Here is a 19,607-nt window from a genome sequence, read left to right as displayed (position 1 = left end):
TCAATAATCACTTAAATAATGTTGCCATTAATGGAGCTATCTATTGTACATATTGTATATAAAATAAAAATGTTTCTACCAAGTCAAAGTATTTTCGAATAGTCGGGGCAACAAATTTGACAAAGACATATTAAAAACATACTAAGGTATATAAAACTATGTTCCAGAGTTTAGAAAAAATATGCTAATTCCGAAATTCGATATAAAATGAGTAAAATTTGCAAGGACCTTTGAAGGACACCTATTAAAAATTCTATACATTTTTGATGTTGAAATAATTTCTGTATATATTTTGGATTTGGAATACATCGCAGTATCTAAAACTTTTGCTCATTTTGTATAAATCTGTGGTCTTTTGGAAAAAGGTGACTCCATTTTTTGAAAACACGAGTTTTAACCATATTTCATTAATTATTTAATATGAATTTATGTTATTATGCATGCGCATTAAACGAAACATATTTTTAAATAATTTATGGTTCCATTGTACTCATTTTTGGACATTAAAACCGAAAATCCATGTCAGTTATCTTGTTTTTTCGAAAAATGGAGTTACCTAGTTTTTACAAAAGAACATTCTTTTCAATTTATTTTTATACTTTACGGAATTAAGGCAACTTAAGCAATCATATTTTTCCCTTTTATTCTTATTAAATTCGGAAGGGCCAAGGGAAACGTTATTAGCATATTTTGGCATATTTTATTGTTTACCGAACGGAATATTTTTATTAAAATCGGTCATATATACTATACGAAATTAAGAGAAAAAAATCTGGGTATGGTTATGGAGTAACTCAATAACTATCCGAGATATATTGCACACGTTACTGTGTTCTTATTGGCTTAATCGAGACAAACCACAAAAAATTCGCAACCGTTGCATGTCTGTGCTCTATTTTGAGTCCCCACAGCGTCGCTCCTGACGGGCCCATCGTCAAAGACTAAACTTGAATACTCCTCTGCTACGCCTTTGTCGGATGAACCATTTAAAAGTTGCAGATTAATTTCAAAATATATGCAAAGTACAAAGTAATATAGTCAAAGTGTACATTTTCTCATTAGCAACCATACAAAATAAGGTAAATAAGTGTACAAATTTTTAACGCGAAATTGTTTGTCTCTCCTATAAAATTGTACTTAACACCTTTGCACCCTAAGTTAACGATATGAAATTTCTTATTACTTAATAATAAGTGTGAAATAATTGTCTACATGCATTCAATTTTAAGGAACTCGTAAATTTTAATTAGTTGCAAATGAATACAAACAAATTGCCATATTTATTAATTTCTTGAGTACAAAATCGATGCTAATTGCACATGACAACTTAAGGCAAGACCTGTTGGCAATTAAACGATATAAATTGTAGCATTCACAAAAAAAAATAAATAAAAATAGTGAAAAATAATAACATTTTAACAAATTATGCAAGTTTTATTTTTCGTATTTTTCATTAAAAGCCAGTGAGTGTGATAAACATGTTATTAAAAGTAATGAATTGGTCATTTATACATATATATTTAGTTGCTTAAAGAAGGCAACTTGCATATGGTTTTATTTGAATTCGTGAGTGCAAGTGCGAATTAAATTCATTCATGCACACACAAAATATTGTATCTCTTAATACAAGTGCAACATGCAATTGGATATTTAACGTTAAAAAGTTGGCAAGATTAACTACATATATTGCTGGTTATGTAAAAAAAACAAAAACAAAAATAAAAAAAGAAATAACACACAAGGTAGAAAGTAATTATTAAAGTTAACACGTTGGTTAAATGTGTTATTTAAATGTTTGATGCATTTTGAATTGCACAGACCACACACACCGTCAAGTCATGATGATTAATGTTTGCACATGCCTGGTTATTTGCCTAAAGAGTGGCACTTTAAGTTTTGACGTTCCAATTAATTCTTAAATAATGTATATGTATGTAATTAAAGTTGTCTACACACTATAAGCTACATATTATGTTTTACACATTTTCACGCCTTAATTCTACAATTCAAATTTTTAGTGGATTTGAATTTTAAATTTTGTAGACATATTTTAATCAATTAATGTGATAACAAGCTAACATTGAAAGATTGTAAAGTAAACGTTGCTTACTATGTGGCTTACTGCAATTATAATTAGAAACAGAATAACACAATTCCTAGAAAATTTTGTAAACAAATACCATATACAGACAACATCCATTCGTCAGAATGAGGAGTTGAAAATCTGACTCAAATCTCAATGTATTTTACTTTACCATTTATGTGGAGTCTACAATAAAGACTGTACATATGACTCCAGTTGATCGAAAAAACTGCTTCGATTTATTATCTCCTGGGCAACTTCATGTCTTTAATTCTTTCGGCCTTTGATAACTCTAAGAGACAAATTCCTTCAAAACTTAGTATGTATATTTTTAACTTATATATTGCAATACTACCCAAACAGATCACACAAACTTTTCCCTTTTATAAAATTTCCTTCTACCGACCAATTAGCTTACTAAAGGGTCTTCCAATAGGGACTTCCGAACTTTAACAGTTAGTAGCGACCATACTGTTGAAAATATAGCTGTTGAATTGCAGCATTGGTCATTCTGCAAGAGCGATTTGAGGGCATGGTCTTCTCACTTGTAGGTGATGTAAACTTTGTCCCCGTTAGACTTGTAAGCCACAAACGATAGCGACCTTCAAAAGTCAACATAACCCATGCCATCGATAAAATTCAGCCTAATTTATGCGCCAGAGTCATGGAAAATTTGACGTGGAAATTAGGCCAGCTAAGTCGCGGCGGACATTTTGCACCTTATATTGCATAATTTATGGAAACATGGTTTCCCCTCAACTCTTAGTTTTGTCCACTTATTCAATTCATTAAAACAAACGAAAAATATTGGGTGTATGACTTAAAAATGAGGGATTTACAATAAATGGTGTAACTTTTGAACGCGGTTTTTGTTTTTAATAACTAATATGTCATTTTAAAGGTTACATATCTGTCATTTATTCTCACGTAGTTATTGAACATTATAGTGTAAAAAACAAAGTTTTTTTGCTTCGAAAACGCCGAACTTTGTACTATCTCTGAAGCACACCAATTGCTCACTAAAACTTATGGTGAATGCGTTCAATCGGTTTCAAACGGCGTTCGATGGTTTGTGCGGTTCACGGAAGGACAGCCAAAAAAATTTTTTGCATGATATAACATAAAATCAGTTTTGTATTGAATCAATACATGAGATGAAAATCGGATCCTTTACGATAACCCGAACCGTAAGAGATCATATGTGAAGCCCGGCCAACCAGAAGAATCGAATTTAGCAGAATTTTTGGGGATTGAGATTAATTGTTACTAATACATTCTTAGAGTTAGGTTTTTTCTGATAGTAGACATAGGTTATTTTTTGCCAGCGTCCCACTTCTTGTTATTCTCTGTTATATGGGTAATATTTATATTTTGAATGTATAATAACGGCTACTTAAAGACTTTCGAAGTTATACTACCTATAATTTCCTACTTCTTCTAAGTAATAGATTATTTAAATAAAAGTAATTTTATTTACTCCATCTAAATCCAAATAATCTGCACTTTAAAAGAAAATTATTAAGTTTACTTAAAGCTTAAAATTTAAGTAAATAAATTCCTAATAGAATTCAACACGTTTTATTATTTATTTAGTCACACGAAAGTATGTAGGCTGGCTGGATGGCTGTAATAAAGTTTCTTTCTCATGCCAAAATGATGAGTAAAGTTAAATTAAAGTTTTAAATTACAGGATGTAGAACACATAAAACATCCATGTTGTGGAATAAATAACAAATATTTATATACCTATATATATATAGAAGAATATTATCAGCAGAAGGAGAAAAAAACACGTGTTATATCCGACATTACCACACATTTAGAGTAACTCCCTTACTACCTATATAGTAGTATATGTACGTATGTAAGTATCTATGGTTATATAAACTGGGAATCGACCTTTCCAACTAATGCATGATACCAAAAACTGAACTTAACTGAAAATAAAGAAAACTTTTCATAACAAGATGTAGAGCTATAAAAATATCGTAAAAATATATAATTTCCTTTGTAGCCAAGTTTTACGACTTACGCTTCACTTGATGAATGCGTTTAATACATGCCCGTATATGGAAATGGTTATGGATTTTTTGTTTCTTTCTTTTCTTCATTTTGTGAGCTCAATTCTTTGCCATACTTACAACAGCGACAAACAACACCCCCTTTTTCTTCTATGAGGAATTCCTAGGTGCTATTTCTGGGAACATAAAAATTCCTTGTTTTTGCTGTTAGTTTTCTGTTAGCAATATTACAAAGAGCTTGTCGTAGTCATCCTTGTCGTCATTCATAAAACATCTAACCAGTGCGAACCAGTGAAAACGGTTTCCCTTCACAAATCCTAAATGAATAGAAAGTACAACATGGCAAACACTTGGCAACCAAAAATGAAACAAACAGAAAAACATGAACGAAGTTGAGCTTTTTAAGAAGAGAATTATAACAAAAGATAAACATTCCACTGTTGTTTTTTCACTTTTTTATACAATATTTTTTTCTTTTTTGTTATCTTTTATTTATTTATTTTTTTGTATATGTGGAAGGAAAGAAAAAATTAAGTTTATTATACCCAAGATATAAATGCATATACAACATAAATAGTCGTATATTTCACACATACATTTATTTAATTGTCAAGGAGTGAATTCAATATGAGCATCTTTCGAAATTTTGTCATTCTGTTTAAATATAAATTTAAAGTTTAGAATTGGCTGGACCTATTGATATGTAATTTATCAAAGAAATGCATTTGAGCATTAGTTTTCATGATTCCAAACAGGGCTGATCGGGCCTTAAATGTTTCTGTAAACAATTGGTTTGAGATGAATAGTCGATTGAGCTTCTACATCCGATGCTGAGTCCCAAATTACCCATAGATGTTTAAATATAAAAATTTTCAGACATCAATAACCAAATAAATTTCAATCCAAAAAGTGCAAAATAAAATAAATATCTATAATATTGAACTCTAAATGGTGACGCAGTGAAAAGAAGGATTAAAACGAGGTCATTAGGGGTAATTCTAAAAAATGTCAACCCTTGATGCATTTTTAATTTGTCATTATCCTTAAAAAACTCATTACTTTAAGACCCTGCATAATTTTGTTGGCTTACATATTTTATAATAATACTAAAATTTATATGTAGGTATGTACGTGTGTTTCAGTGAATTTGTAGGTGAACATTTTGCCATCAAGTTAATTAAAAATACCTTTGAGAAAATCTTATTTACATACACAAACTCACACGCACTCTGTCATAAACCTTTTACAATCATAAATATCATCACACATAAATATATTTTTATTTTATATATGCGTTTATAAACTCGTAGAAATTCTTTATTTGAATTAAAACCGAAAACAAGATGAAAAAAATCTCATAAAGCATTGCAAATTGTTTGACTAATATTCACAACCAATTTGGATTTTGTTTCTTAAACATACATATCAGCATTCGTATAAGTATGTTTAAATGTAAATATTACTTGTATCAAAAAACATATTTGTAATTTGGATTTTCCTTAAAACGATTCATAAAACCAGCAACCGCCGCCCGCCATTAACCATAAAAAGTCATAAAACATAATTTCATTTAATACTCCAAACTCACACTTCAACTTATGAATGCGAATGAACATTTATTCAGACTTTAACTACGCAACAACAAATTTCCAGAAACGAACAAATATTTATGGATGAGTTTTGAGATGGATAATGATGGCTGTTGTGTATGGAGTGTTAATTTTGACTGTCTGGTGGTATGTCAACTTGATTTTAATGTTAACACCATTTACAGTTTTTACACCACCAGCCAGCAAAGCCTGCCTGCCTACTAGGGTATTCAATTAATCGGGTTTCTGGTTTAATCGGTTAATCGAGCAAATAATTAACCGAGGTTTATATTTATTCGGTTAATAATCGGTTAATTTAAAATTATTCGATTAACCGAATAATTTCTATTTTCATTTTAAATTGAAAATACAACAACGAATTTTGTGTACAAAAACATAAAAAACAGCAAATAAGGTATTTGAGATAATTTTTTTAAACATATCGCCTATTTGCTGCAACAACGTCATAACTTAAAATCCGTGTTTTATGAACTGTTCTATAATCTTTCATATAGTTTCATCAGTTTTCAAAAAAGTCAATTATTTTTTGTGTGAGAGTGCTTTTTTTGTTGTAAACATCAAAATTAAAATTCATGTTTTCTCGTATATTTGATAAGTAAAAATTTGGGTTTAATACAGATTAGAAAGATATTAACATCTACTATTTATATTTCTGAAATCGCATGATTTGTATAATTTAAACGATTTTTTTCTTTAGATTTAATAAAACTTTTCTTGGGAAAAAACTCTCTCGCTGATTGTATATGTTGGAGAAATCAAAAGCATGATAAGGAATATTCATTTTTGAATTGTTTTAGATTTTGATCAATTTAATAGTTTCGTTTAGTTATGATAAAAGACTCATTTCAAAAAAAGTTTCGTCCATACATGTAAATACAAACAAAGTTTCAAATACATGTAAATTAAATATGTCAGTTGTTATACATACTCACTAATCATGTTTATTGGATGTTCAAAAATATCTAATTTTAATTTGAAATTTGTCTTTGAATTGAAATGGAAAAATAAATACAAAAAAATTGTTTAAAGTGCAAAAAAAAAGGAATTTCGGTTAATCGGTTAATCGAAACAAATTAATCGGTTTATTTGTTATTTGAAAATCGGCAATTTCAAATTATTCGAACAGTTAACCGTCCAAAATTAATCGGTTAACCGATTAACGGTTAATCGATTGAATACCCTACTGCCTACTTTGATGTATATGGATGTTGGCAATTTTCAATGTATGCTCCAGTGGCTTATTATGTGTAGCTTGGTTACTTTTACTGCTCTCATATCAATTTCAATTGTATTTGGTAGGGGCAAAAGCTATTTCTTTAGGTTAAACCGTATAATTTTAATTGTGGACGAAACTAGCACACTACGATATCAATGTTAATAAATGATTCATTTGTGATAAATGATGCACTTGCTTCAACTTCCATTAATTACCAATTTTGTATCGAAATGTATATATGTATGTATGTACATTAGAGCAACTCAATTCGTTTCAAGAGGAAAAAATTGATTTCAAAATAAACCTTGATTTATTTTAGGATATCTCACAAAATATTTTAAAAATAATCTTTTTTTTAGTTTTTTGAAAATATTTGAATTTAATCCCAAAACAAGACAAGAAAGGGCTCTTCCATCTTCATGTCCAAGTTTAACCTTAATATTGTGATATTCAATAAGGATTTTTTATGAAAATATTTATTTTTTCAAATTAAATTGAAATATTTAAAAATAGTCAAAAATTAACAAACCATTTCTTCAGTAAATTTATCAATAAAATTGGGAATTTAGCACAAAATTTTACTAAAATATTAATTTTGTATTCCCGAATAACCTTTTAACAATATTTTAATTTACTTTCAGAATAATAAACATTTTGAAAAAAAATCATTGAAAAATCTTATAAATTAAGAAATATATTAAGGGTAAGCTGGACAATACTATTTCAAATGACACCCGACAAAATATAAAAAAAAAAATTTTGAAAATGGTTCAGCTAACGAACGGTTATCTCTAGACCCAAAATATTGTGGGACACATCCTGAAACAAATCATGGTTGAGGAGCCTAACAAAATCACTTTTTTCTGTGAGTCGGCTTAATATAAATATTATGGTGTGTTTTTACTTTCTTTTGAATTTTGAGGAGTGTGGATTAGATTATGTGACATTTGGTATAAGAAACTTGAGACCACATGTAAATAAAAAATATATGAAACAATTTTATTCGTTGTGGGAAATTTTATAACGCACGACAATTTTTATTCTCTTAAGATTCATTACAAATCTGAAATTAGTTCGTATCTAACTAGATACAAATTACCTATTCCAATCGGCGCACTGTGGTTCCAATTCTAAATACTCTACAATGTAGAGTATGGCTATGTAGAGTCTAAATAGATTACAAAGACTAAAATCCCGATTACAAAAGGCTATGTAGTTATAATTAACTACTTCGGGTGCTTAAAATTATTACATTCCAAAGTGACTAGACCACAAATTACTTAAATTCATAAAAGTGACAATTGTCTTCACGTTACATAACACTGGATGTATAAAGAAACCAATTTACTTAAAAATATATAAATTGGAGTCAGCCTAGAAACCCATACTTTAATGTTTGAAATAAGATTTTATTTAATGTATATTTTATTTTATTGGTACTCACCTTTGTTCCATTTTAAGGTGGGTATGAAATAAAAAAGATTTAAAAAATATGTCAATATTATAACTTTTGAAAAATTCCATTTAATATATTTCCAATTTTAACGCTAAAGATTTTGTAGAAAATTTACGACAAAATTTAAACTTAAATAAATTTTGCTGTATAACAAAATTGTTTAAACTAGTTTTTGATAAGCCTTTATTATATTTAATCTAGTTTTCAAAATTTTTTTAGTAAAGAGATAAACAACTTGTAAAACTCGAATGACAGAACAGAGCCTTTTAAACATAATTTATTTGGTCAGAGATTTCTAAATGTTACCACCAGAGTCATACAAATTGTTAGATATTTATGTATGTATGTCTCAGAAATATTTATTAAACAAACAAATGCAGTTCCCTAAGTTCAGAGAATATCGAACTCATACTTTTATTAATTTTTGTGAACCAAATTTTGATCAAACAAAATTTATATCTCAGCCATTTATTGGCCGATTTTCTGGATTTTAAATAGCAACCTAAGGTAGATTATGACGCACGATGATTTTTATTCTCCTAAGATTCATTAAATACAAAATACCTATTCCAATCGGCGCACTGTGGTTGCAATTCCAAATATTTTACAATGTCTACAACCTAAGTTAGACTATACCGGAAATATTGATGTATTAATCATGTATGTAAGTTATTTTGGGGGCATTGGAAATTTGATTTCAACCAGCAGATGGATAGACGGACATGGCTATAGCGACTCCTCTATCTATATATATAGTTTGTGGTGTCACATAAGATAAACGTATATGTACCCTTGCCATGGTAAAGGGTAGAAAAAAATCACAATAAAGGTAAAGATTTTTCTTGTAAAAAGAGGACTTGTTTTGTTCAAAAAAATAAATGTAGGTTCAATAGCGCAATAAAACTTTTCATAATACATTGGGTGAAACATGCAATCAAAATCCCTCATGAACGTATTATGTACTTATTCATTGATTATATTTACGGCCCTGTATTTTCATAATTAACATATCAATCGAAAAATTTTGAATGCATTTTTTAATAACAACTATCAAGAATTATTGTATGATATATGTATATTAGAGTTCGTTTGTGACCAGGTCATGTCATTTGATTTTCGGGTATCATAATTTTTCTGAAGGTCTTTGCGCAAATAAAAATAATGGCGCACCTAAAGACGCGCATTTTGAGCACATTTTTCTGTAGAGCAAACACGGTTGAATATATTGCAAATCTGATTTCACTAGTCGATTGTGCATCAAAAATTAATACAATTGATGTTTTTTGAATACTTAAAAATAGTTCCAAAAACCCACAACAGGGGGCGCAAATTTCATAAAAAAGTTTTTTAGATTTTTTAAATATACACGATGAAAGGGCATTTTAAGCTTATCAAAATGGTACCAATATTTCCTTTCTATGACAACCCATTAAAAAGTTATGTGGCTTTAAAAATGTTTTGTTAAGCCAAGCTAATAAAAAAATGTCTAAATTTTTTTTTAACAAATATTATTTTCTTTTTAAATAAATAACTTTGAAGCCACATAACTTTTTAATGGTTAGTGATAGAAAACAAATACTGGTGTCGTTTTGCTAAGCTTAAAATGGCTTTTCAACGTGCATGTTTAAAAAAATTCTTTTGAAATTCTTTTTTTTATTTTTTTATGAGATTTGCGCCCCCTGTAGTGGGCTTTTGGAACTATTTTTAAGGATTCAAAAAACTTCAATTTTATTAATTTTTGATTCAGAATCGACTGGTGAAATCAGATTTTCAATATATTCAACCTAATGTATATATATGATTAAAAAAAAATATATTTTTTAAAAGCTAGATTGGTCATTTTTCATACAGTGCGATCCTCGAAAAGGCTCAATATTTGTATAACCCTATATGTTACGTAAATACTTACAAAGTTTTTTTGTCACCCATGGTAAAGGGTATAAAAAATCACAATAAAAGTAAAGATTTGTCTTGTATTGTACTTTATATATGGCCTGGGATAACATGATCCGATTTGATTCAAATTTCAAAGTTAAACTATTATATCAAGAGTAACAATAATCGAAATCTGTGAATTAAAAAAAAAATTGTTTATATTGTAAGAAGTTTAAGACAAAACTGCTTCCTATAACCAATAATACATACTAAACAAAACACCTATATAGAAAAGTTGCAATAATTTGCCATTAAGAAAAGTTGAAACGCAAACGCATTTTAATGTATTTAATCATAAAAATATCCATTTTATGACAATTTTATTATTGCAGTTTAGTTGCTTATATTTAAGGCATTTTCCACTGTAAATATAATTTCAATATGATGGCTGAATGAATTTACAAAGTTACATACATATTTAGCTGCTGAAACTGATGGTTGAAACGCGTTGGCATCTTATCGTTTGACATTTAATCATTTTATGCTTGTTAATAATTATAATTTTATTACAATATATAATAACTTATGGAGGCATAAATGTTTAATTTGTGATAAAAGAAAATATGATTTGCAAGACTCACATAAAAAGTGATCGATCGTAAAACACAGTTTAATGGCGGCATAAAATTATGATAATTTAATGGAAAAGTTTTATAAATTGTTTAGTAACGGCAATTGTAAATGGAGGAATACTCGTAAGTTGTAGATTGCTTTTAATGTGTAAGTAATCTGGTACAGGTTTTTTGTGTAAAAAAATACATATATTTCAATTTAAATTAAATAAAATAAATTTTGTCAATTTACATACATATGTATATTTTCAGCTAGACAATTTGTCTCAATACCTTATTAGAAAAATGATAATAAAAATCTTTAAAATTCAATTTGAAGTTCAGCAGTTTTAATATTTCATTGTTTTGCATTTTATTCATTATCTTAGGTTCTTTTTTTTTTTTTGCAAATTTTACTTGCAAAAATAGAAGAAAGCTCTTAATGGATTCTTTTAACATTGTACCAGTAAATTAAACAAATTGCTTTGTCCACATCTACTAAATAAAAAATGAATCTAAAACGTTTCTTTTGAAAATGTGGTTTTGCTTTGATAAATGTTTTGAAATTATAAAATAAAAATAAATAAAAAAGAAGCATAACATAACAAATTCAACAAACGACAGAGACCATTTGAGTAAAAGACTAAATAATGTTTAACAGAAACTAACTATATGTTCTTTAAAACGAAAAAATAAAAAATATAAAAAATATGTATAACAAAAATACAACATCAAAGATTGTTTTCACAGTATTTTTGCAAAAAATTTTAATTTATAAAAATAACAAGCAAAATAAATGTTTCAAGTTAAAAAAAAAACTTAAGAAAAGGAAAGCAATTAGTTTTTATTAAAAAATGTTTAAAGAAATAGTATTTTAAAATCATGTATATGTATGTAAATTTTAAAGAAATTTAAATAGAGAATACCTAAATTTTGAATATAAAATTGTTAAATCATTATACATATACAAAAGTAAGGGAAAAACTAATCGTAAATATTTAAACAAATAAAACATTGAAGATCATTCTGAAAGTAATTTCAACAAATAGATTAATGATTTCAATTTATTAATTATGATTTGAAATTTCAATTTAACTCTTATTTATGTGCTTTGAGTGGACGTTTTCATGTATTTTGTTTTTGTTACAATAACAAAACACATGTTAAATTTCCACTCAAAGTACTCGTTCGCCATATAAAAACAGCACATTAGATAAAGATATTGGTGAGAAAACTATGTATATGAAAAGAAAAAACTCGTATGTGAAATTTTTTTAGTATTTTCTTTGTTTGAGTTTTTTCTCTAGTTTCTGGTCAATGTATATTTCTCTTTGTTGTAAACAAACTACCATACCATACCCTACCTTAACACAACACTAAAAGTTAAACAAATCTATTTTGAGCACATACACACATACTTTTTTGTATCTACGACCAACCACAATCAATCCAAACTGCTAGCACGCCGCTAAAAAAAACAATAACAACAATTATACACAAGCATTTGCGTACATACAAAAGAGTATCTTTACCTCAAAATTATTTTTTTCGTTTCTATTTTATACACACAACTTTTTTGTATAATTCTCATTTAGTTTAATTTGTATCTTGTAGATATAGTTTGAATGTAGCTATGAAAAATTAAGACTATACTTCACAGGATCATTTCTGTAGTCAGTCTTCATTTATTTTCATTGCAAAATGAAAAACACTAAATCTGCGATGAAGAGGTATATCGTTTTATCTGTAGCGTGAGGTTTTGAATTTTGTCTTTATCTTGGAGCAATCCAATGGGACAATATTTCTTCGATGATCGCTTGGTTTTCACGGATAAAACGACTTCTGAGTGGCTTTTTTAAATAAATCAATTTTATTATTTAACTACTTAGTAGATTTTAGAGAACTTTTTAAAGAAAGATTTCAAAATGTTTAAAGTTAAACATCTTTGGGCAGTTTTTCCATGCCAGATTTGACGATTTATAGTCATTTTGACGATTTTTGGCACAGTACAAAAATAGAAGGTAGTTTCATTCTGTCTTTATTTTTTCAAATTCTATGTCTGACATGCTTAAGGATCAGCGTTGCCACTCATAAAATATTTTTCCTACCAAATTTCTGATTAAAAACTACCAAAAATTACCACAACCTACCAAATTTTAAATATTTGAGAAATTTTACTTGGATTCGTTTCAAAATTAATAGTTAAATTAAAATAATATTAATGCTGTTATAACATTACCCAGAGGATGAATATTATTTAATTACACTACAATCATAAATATGTCACACCTAAAAATTGAGTGTGAATAGTTTCATTATTCACCATAGCTCCCATATAGACCCACACCTAAAAATTACTTTAACTTCTAAAAGTGTTGGTAGCCCGACAGAATTCAACACAAATTAGTTTCAAGAACTTGATAATGAAGTTCGAGAATTACGTAATATGAAATTCACCGAACTCGAAACATTGGAAAAATGTTTCTAATTTAAAGAGAGTCAATAATGCAAAGGCCTTCCCAATTTTTACACAATTTGTTTCGAGTTTAATGGCACTACCACATTCGTCGGCCAACGTTGTGCTTTTCAATTTTTCGATTTCTTTGACGATTTTTAAAATTCGAAATGACTTGATTTTTTTCAGTTTTATCGCGATATTGACGATTTTCTATCAAATTCAACTGGCAGCCCTGATTGCAAGGTACTTATCATCACACCCCAAACACAATTGAAAATATCCCAAATTATAGTTTTTCTTAAAAAAATTATTATAACATTAAGGTTCCTTGAAGTTGATATTCTTAAGAGTTAATCAAAGTTTATTTTTGGAAATATAAGATTCGTTACACATCATTTCAAATCTTATGTTAGATTTAGCAGAAACAGAAGTTTTGAAAATTCAATTCGAATAGACAGTTATACACCAGACATTGAATTAGAACATCTTATAAAATCTAAAAAATTTTTGCAAATACTGATTTGGAAGTAAAAATTTGCAGATTTACCGATTTATCAACATTTATGTTAATTATAAGCAAAATTAGAAGTCTGAATTTCCAAAAAAACAGCTATGGTTATTATTAAGGGTTTAATTACACTTTGGAATTAATGTAAATAAATATATTATATGTTTGCAAATCTTTAATTTAAAGGTTAATAATATAATTGTAAATACATTATCTATAAACCTTTTATTAATAAATACATATATGTATGTACGCATAAACATATGTATATAACCGCATATCTCCATGAATATGTATTGTAAATAAACAAGATTTTATTTGAATACAAAATATCTGCAACAAAATTACTTTTGATAATACGAGTAATTTATTAATTTTTATTTTAAATGCATTACATAAAATTCTTTCTTTTTTATCATTAATGTTGATAAAATAACTTTACATAATAGGAGAATTGTAAATGCCCTGCAAAATAGTTAAAATTCAAAGCTAAAATTAAAAAAGGTACACGAAGAAGTTGTGAAGTTGCTCGTTTTAAATACGAAAGTAATTTTAACTCAAAAATTCATTTGTATAAGTAGATTATATATTACACTCTGTGTAATTTTTTCAATCTTGAAGATGAAGTTTTTTTATTTATATGTTCACAATTTTTGTTCTTTATGACAAGGCCTTCAACTTTGCCTCAGAGAGTAAATTAAAATTCCGAACTGTTTGCAAGATATGAGCCTGAGAAAATTATCACTTTTTTTGCAAAAATCTTTGGGGGCCCATAAAAAAGTGCATGACTTTGGGCAAAACTTGGAGACACGGGTCTTTTTTTTGGTCTTTTATCATGTGTGGTGTCCGTATATGGTTATTTTTTTCGTTTTGCACTACTAGCTAAAAAAACGGTTTGATTTGATTTTAAAATGTTGTTTAAATCAAAAAAAAATTTATGGATAAGGCCTTTAGGATATACAATATTTTTGGTGCATAGACATATAAGTCTGTGGGTTTTCCCACATGCAACTGAAAGCTCAAATGGCATTTCCGAAGTTATAATCGAAATACGTGGCAACAATATATGTATCTGTCCCTTTATACTTCCCAGTAATAATGGTGACCTCGATTAGATTGTTCATTAATTTCTTGACTGTAAGTCGAGTTCCATTATAAAGTCGTGGTGTATTAAAGTAATTCTTAGCGGTTTAGCCTTTTATACAGTACAAATAAGTAAACAATCATACAAACAAACACAAATTCATTTATATATGGGGGATTTCATGTCAACTAAACCAACTTTTGAAATCGATGTCATCCGATCGGGAAGAAATTTGCACCAATAGTAATTTAGACACAATTTTTCAACAAGATCGGTGAAAAACTATCTGAGTTTGAGGGTGTAAAAATTTTACATTTTGGCCAAGCAGGTGGTTTTTCCCATCCATGTAATTTATTACCTATTGTTCTTGGCAAAATGTGTCCCAAATAGTTTAGATAGCTATTTCTTCAATCTTTACATATTACAATTATACAGATATATATGAATTTTATTATTTAGTTTGTATGGGAGGTGCCACTCCCACTATTGATAGTCCGTCCATTCTTATCCTAAATACTGATATTGATGGTAAACTTGTCCGTACAAAATTTGTGGACTCACTCTCTTATAGTATCCTATATATTCGATATATCAATACTTTTTTCCTCAAATATTTATAAAAACGGCAGTATTACAGTTTCGTAGATATTGTATTTTTATACCCTACACCACCTTAGTGGGGAGGGTATTATGCGTTTGTGCAGATGTTTGTAACGCCCAAAAATATTAGTCTAACACCCACCTTAAAGTATACCGATCGACTTAGAATCATTTTCTGAGTCGATTAAGCGATGTCCGTCCGTCCGGCTGGCTGGCTGTCCATGTAAACCTTGTGCGCAGAGTACAGGTCGCAATTTTGAAGATATTTCGATCAAATTTGGTACATATTATTTTTTCAGCGCAAGGACCAAGCCTATTGAAACTGGCTGAAATCGGTCCATCATTTCACCTAGCCCCCATACAAATGTCCTCCCAAATTGGACTTCATCGGTCATAAATGTTTAATTTATATATGTATCTCCACAAATTCCGCTCCAAATAAGTTTTATATACACAAAATTCATGTCACCAAATTTTGTTACGATCGTCATAGTCATAGCTCCCATATAGACCCGTTTCCGAAAATCACTTTAACGTGCATAAATCGCTTAAAAATTTTGGTAAGCACACAAAATTCAACATAGTTAACTTTAATATAGACATAAATCACACGACCGAATTTCATGGTGATCGGTCCATAATTGGTCATAGCCCCCATATAAGGCCCACTTCCAAAAATCACTCAAAAATATAAATTATTGAAATTTTAAAAGAAAAAATTTTTTTCCTCTTTTACTTAGTGTAGGGTTTTATATGGTCGGGCTTGACCGACCATACTTTCTTACTTGTTTTAATTTACAGCATATGGGAGGTACCACGCCCTCTGTGGCTACTACTCCCATTTTTGCCACTAATATTTATAAAAATACTTTGTAGGGGAGGTACCACGCCTACTTGAAACAAAACAAAAAGTTGCATATAATTCTTTCCAGAAATACAGAAACATACTGTAAAAAATATCAAGCAAATCGGGTCAGCCGTTTAGCCGTCTATGGCCGTCAAACAAATAAACATACTAATATACAAACACACATTCAGTTTTTTATATACATATATAATCTATACTATAGATAGATAGTTGAATTATTTAATAAAGTAATACTCAAAATTGGTCTATTTTTGTTTAAAACACAATCACAAAACCTAGAGCCATTGTGGGAAGGTTTAATTCCTAAATTGTCAACTGTAATGATTAATCAAATATATGTTCTGATAGTGAAGTATGTAAAATGGAATAAATTAAAATTAAACACATAATTGCAGTACACAAATAAATAATAATAAATTTACTACAATTATATTTGTACAAACAATAGTGGTGTAAAGTCAACGAACATACAAATATCCAATATAGCTTTTGAAGTTGTTTACTTTTTCTTGCAAAGGGCAATTCATTTACGGGTTTTTTTTTTCATAGATCACGGCTGACCGCAACCCACGCTCCCCAACAAAGTCAGCAAATCAGCTGTTTTGATTGGTAAGCAGCGGATCTGACACGCGAGATACCGGTATATCAATATAGCTATAGCAATGCTGGAAAGAGTGATCGAAAATTGGACCTTCCGAATAACCCACCTACAGCGGTAAACTACAAAACTTCTTTTTTTCCCTTCAACATGAGTTGCAAGGGCAGGAATGCCAAAATTATGTTTAGCAGGAGGAGTCCTTTGTGGCTGTCGATTAGTCAATTCTATTGCAGCGATTGTAAAGAAACTTTTTTAATTTTTACATGCGTGCAAAACAATTGCTCGTTAGAATAGCATGACATAAGTTTTAGTTAAGAATGATCTGGAGCATCACCAAGGGTCACTGTAAAAAAAGTCTTGTCCTGCAATGCATTGAAAGAAAGCAATATGTTTCGTCATTCATTGTTCTGGACATTTTTGCTGATCTATATTGTTTTGCTTTCGTATCTGGACATGCCTTTATGACAAATCTTCGATTTTCATATTTTAATAGCGATTGTGCTATTTTATATAAAAATATCATTAGTGATTACTTATCACAATGGTATAAGCCTTTAGATGGACACATGCATGGAGAGTGGCTTCTCGTGCCTCATAAAAGCCTCATAATTACAATATACCGATTACACGACTTGTCTATCAACCATGTAATGCATATTACACATCTCTATTTAAAGTACTTCAATGGTATTAAAACGAATGACTGAATGTTTCGATATAGTCGTGTAAGTATGCTTAATGAAATTGCAATTATGCTTAATTTATGTTCGCTGCTTCATGACAATACGTCCACACATAAACTCAAAAACCTTCATCCATCCATACAAATTACGAGTATTATTGTGTAAATATTTTAAAAACATTTTAACCTTTAAACTTCCACATACATAAATTTATGTATGTAAATGAGCTGATTTACATAAATATATCTATATACTATAATGTACGAGGTAACATCGAAAAATTATCGCATTTATATTGCAAAAACTGCTGTTCATCTTAACCAGAACGGTGAAGATGTGGGGTGCAATTGCAGTTGGAGGTGTTGGAAATCTCATGTTTGGGGAAAGGACGATAGACAAATTTAGTTATTTGAATATTTTAAAAGAAAATTTTAAAGCTAGTGCCACTAATTTGGGCATACAAGACGACTATCACAACGACCCAAAGCATACTTCTATGGTTGTGTGAGAATTACTCCTCTAAAACGTTAAGGAAGTGGTGCCTCACCATCCCCAGAGCCCAGATTTAAACCCCATAGAACATCTATGAGTTATTTTGGAGAAAGAAATTCGACAGCATAAAACAACTAATAAGGAAATGTTGAAAAATGTCATCGATCAAGAATGGTGGAATATTGGTGCAGAAACTACAAAAAAAACTGGCTTCATCGATAAAACATCTCTTCAGAGACGTAATTGGTGCTAAAGGACACAACATTCAATATTAAGGACATCACACATCATCATAATATGCATTTTATAAATAGATATGGGGGCTATGATCAACTATTGCCCGATATCCACAAAATACAACATATATATATATATTTACACACTTAAAATTTTGGTTCGAAAACGATATTTATGAAGATTATTTTATTTTTTGAAAGTGGCCCTTATATGTATGACCAATTATGGTCCGATTTTCATAAAATTCGGTACGACGAAAGAATATGTGTATATACTATTTGATTCTACAACCAATATTTCGATATGTTGGAAAGGGAATGACAACATCAATATACCAATATACATACATATATCTTTTTGGTGGCGGGTATAACATCAATAAAGAACTTAGCTTTTTTCTAAATACTTTCGAAACGAAATTATGTGATTAACCCTCGTACAATAGTTGCAAGTATCAAAGGGATTCTGCAGTACAAAACGCTTGAAGGATAGTTCAGTCGTTTGTGCAATGGTTTGTAATGAAATAATTACAAATGCTTTAACTGCGGGGATAAAAATTAATGAAAACGCTATTGATTACTTAAGAGCGATTGAAACAAAAAGCATACTTTGCCATAAAATAGTTAAATTCCCTTCGAAAAATTTCAATAATTCCCAAATAATGCACACTTATTGCGAACAAAGTAGTTTAATGTAAAATTAATTATTTCAATTTTAATTATATATACATATTTACATCCTGTATGAAATTTGTTTTAAAGCAGACCCAATTAATTTATAATTGTCGATTTTAAAAGAAATATATTATGCACTTATAGCTAGTGTGGAGACGAAAAAAGTGGAATATAGAGTCAAGTATAATTTGGGAACGAGTTCTTAATAAAGTATTTGAAATGTCTTATTACAAATTCGCTATAAAAAATCCAAATCTTCTAACAGTTATCAATAAAATCCGGTTTGATTGCTACAAATTATGTAAAGTTTTAGAATTTTATCAAAAAACTATTACTCCGATCAAATGCAAATGACGAGCAGAGTTTACACAATAAAAAATACATTCAAACTGGTTCGATTTGTTTTCAAATCTGTCGAGTTCTACTGTCGAGAAATACTATGTATATTAATATGTATATTAGGGTGGGTAGATTTTTGGTAAAAAAAATCGACCCTGAAATGCATTCTACTGAAAATTGTAAGAAATTTTCCC

The 19,607-nt window shown here is 29.1% G+C and overlaps 1 non-coding gene across 1 annotated transcript; it reads left to right on the top strand.

Annotated features, from left to right (window-relative positions):
- The first annotated feature begins 12,515 nt into the window (after positions 1-12,515).
- LOC135949630 (small nucleolar RNA U3) lies at positions 12,516-12,723 on the top strand. The gene has a single exon (XR_010575881.1). It is a non-coding gene; the product is annotated as a small nucleolar RNA U3 (small nucleolar RNA).
- Positions 12,724-19,607: the final 6,884 nt, after the last annotated feature.

This window comes from Calliphora vicina, chromosome 1 (genome assembly GCF_958450345.1).
Source record: "Calliphora vicina chromosome 1, idCalVici1.1, whole genome shotgun sequence".
In the NCBI taxonomy this organism is placed as follows: domain Eukaryota; kingdom Metazoa; phylum Arthropoda; class Insecta; order Diptera; family Calliphoridae; genus Calliphora; species Calliphora vicina.
Note: the sequence above shows the minus strand (reverse complement) of the source record. Positions and strands in the feature narration are given on the sequence as shown.